Source organism: Chrysochloris asiatica, unplaced genomic scaffold (genome assembly GCF_000296735.1).
Source record: "Chrysochloris asiatica unplaced genomic scaffold, ChrAsi1.0 scaffold00207, whole genome shotgun sequence".
Lineage (NCBI taxonomy): Eukaryota > Metazoa > Chordata > Mammalia > Afrosoricida > Chrysochloridae > Chrysochloris > Chrysochloris asiatica.
The window spans coordinates 1,535,940-1,538,889 of NW_006408725.1; the positions used below are offsets into that span (position 1 = coordinate 1,535,940).

The 2,950-nt window shown below is 40.4% G+C and overlaps 1 pseudogene; it reads right to left on the bottom strand.

Annotated features, from left to right (window-relative positions):
* Positions 1–2,162: 2,162 nt before the first annotated feature.
* LOC102841662 lies at positions 2,163–2,694 on the bottom strand (annotated as a pseudogene).
* Positions 2,695–2,950: the final 256 nt, after the last annotated feature.

Sequence of the window (2,950 nt, forward strand, 5' to 3'; positions counted from 1 at the left end):
TAATGGATCCTTAAATTCCAACATTCTACAGGCACTGCAACTGAGGCATGTATCCACCTTGGTCCAGTATTGTGTCCAGGTGCCATCTTCATGTAGTCAGCAGCTCTCCAGGCATAAGCATTTCTTCTTCAGTTCCATTTCCATTAGTCTTTATAGGTTCACACACCCATCACATTGACTCTCGCAATACTTTTATGAATATCATTTCCATTTCATGTACAAGGATATGGGAATTTACAAAGTGTAAGTAAGGAATTCCAGGTCGCCCAGCTAGAGAATGGTAAAGCACACTTAAATCTGGGTCTTCTGACCCCAATGTCTTCCTCGACACAAGTCTAGAGAAGAGAAGCAAGGAAGGAGGAACATGAGAACGGATATAGAAATGAATCAGAGGAGAGAGACACCGTGGGGGTGATGGTGAGGACTAAATTCTAATAACCCAATTAGACTTCAAGATTAAATACCAACACCAGAGCTGTAATTTTGCCACAAAGTGCCAGAGATAGCCAGACACCAGTTTTTGCCTACTTCCCATCCTCTGTTCCACGTCTCCACATCTCCCCATCCCCCAGTGTGGTTATGATTTCAAGAGAAAGGCTTCCTCCTAAGAGCCCCAAATTCTCTTTCCAGCCTGACATTTCAGAAGCTAAAATGTCTTCATAGCTATTCGAGTAAATCCCCTTAAGATTTAATGTCTTTGAGAGAAGTCAGCATACTAAATCCCTAACACTGATGTAAAATAATTTCTCAAATTCCTTTTCTTCTTCTTTTTTGTTGTTGTTATGGTTAATATTAGGGTTAGTGTTAGGGATATAGTAAGACTTTTAGTAAGGCTTGGTCTAATTTTAGAATTACAGTTAGATTTATTTTTTCTTGATATTTACTTGATTTCCTCTTTATTTGGAAGTTCTATAACTGCATTCTTCTTCTTTTTTAACTTTATGTTCTTTGTTGCTGTTGTTGTAGGTTGACATCTCTGGTTGCTCCATTTCAGCCACACACCTTTATTTTTCTTTTAATATTTCTGTTTCTGGGAGTCCTGGTGTGGGACTGTGGGATAAGCACTTGACCACAAGGTTGGTTTGAACTGCAAGGTCAGTAGTTCATACTCACCAGCTACTCCTTAGAAATCCTACACAGGGCTGCTATGGGTCATAACCAACTCAAAGACACTCAACAACCTATCTGGGTTCAGTTCTAAGTGACATCATCTGATATGTTGGTCTCAAGTTGTTGTTTCTCTGTTCAAAGAACTCCCTTTAGTATTTTTTGCAAGGCTGGTCTGGTTTTTGCAAATTCTTTTAATTAATGTTTATATGAAAATGTTCTAATTTTGGCATCATATTTGATGGACAATTTTGTTGGTTATGTGACACTTGGTTGACCATTTTTTTCCTTTCAGTTTTATATATGTCATCCCACTGTCTTCTTGCTGCATGGTTTCTATTGAGAAATCAGAGCCAAGTCATACTAGTTCTCCTCTGTAGACAGCTTTTCCTTTTTTTCTGAGCTAATTTCTTCCTGGTGCTTGGTTTTGAAAAATTTGATTATAATATGTTTTTGTGATTTTCTTTTAAGATATATCCTGTTTGGGATTCATTTAATTTCTTGAATGATTACTTTCTCATCTTTCATGATGTTAGGGAATTTTTCTTCCAATAATTCTTGGACAATTTTTTTTTTTTTCTGTCTTTTTCTGTTCTGGAATTCCAGTCATATTTAAGTTATTCCTCTTGATAGTGTCTCACATAAATATTAGGCTTTCTTTGAATTTTTAAAATTCTTTTTTCTGATTGTTCCTCTAGTAGATGAATGTTGTGATCATTGTTTTCAACTTCAAATTCAACTAATTCAGCTGTATACTGATTCAATTCTACTTCGTTGACCTTTCAATGTACTATGTATTTCTGAATTCTTAATTTCAATCTTCTGGCTTTCTAATTGCTGTTCTTGTACGTTTTCCAATTTTTCATTTCTTTTGTCAATTTGTTCTCTCTTTTTTTGCTGTAAAAGGAAGCTTAATTGTATTCATTTGGTCCACGCCTTGGGAGAAGAGGGGCTCCAGGACGTTGACTATGCTGCCTTTGTGGCTGGAGAGCAAGGTTCAGGCAGAAGGTAATGCTGAAGGCCCTTCACAGGTTGTGGGGCTCCACAGGCTCTTCCTAGTTGTGCTTGAGAGTGAGCCTCTCAAGAGATATCTGCTCCTCCCAGCCCTGCCTTGGGACTGGCCATCCTACAGAAGTTGGTCAAGTGGTCGCCCATCTTCTTGATAATTTTCACCTCCTCATCGTGAAAATGGTTCTCCAGAAAGTCACAGAGGTAGAAGTCTGTGTGGGTAGCACCCACCGCATGCAGATCCAGAAGAGACTGATTCAGTTTCTTCTCCAGGGCCAGGGTGGCTTCCATGGTGTCCAGGGTTCTTCCCCACTCATCTTGGGAGGGCTTCTGCACATCCTGGAAGAGTGCGCAACCACCATGCTGGTTTTGAAGTTTCAAGAGACACTCAGTACCCACGTGCTTCTCCTTCACCAACTCATGGAAGAAGTGTCCCACACCTTCCAAAGCCACATCATCAGGATCGAAATAGAAGCCCAGAGAGAGGTAGGTGTAAGAGGCCCACAGATGCAGATTAACCAGATGGTTGACGCCGGCCTCGGCTTCAGCATAATAATTCTGACGGTTCTGAGAGCTCATGGTTGGTCGAAGATTTGGCACTAACCACACACACAAAAACATGGTGTTTAGCTGGTCCTGGTAATGGTCAATAAGATGGTCCCGGAGAAGAGAATGCGCCTAAAGAAGTTGTTAGAGGTGGTCCAAGGCTTGAGGTGGAGGAGTCCCCGGATCTATTCTGTCCAAATACTGTTGAATCAAGACACAGATCCACGGGACCACAGCACAAACTTGTTGTCAATTTGATCTTTTGGTGTTTCCCTGAATTCTTCTGAAC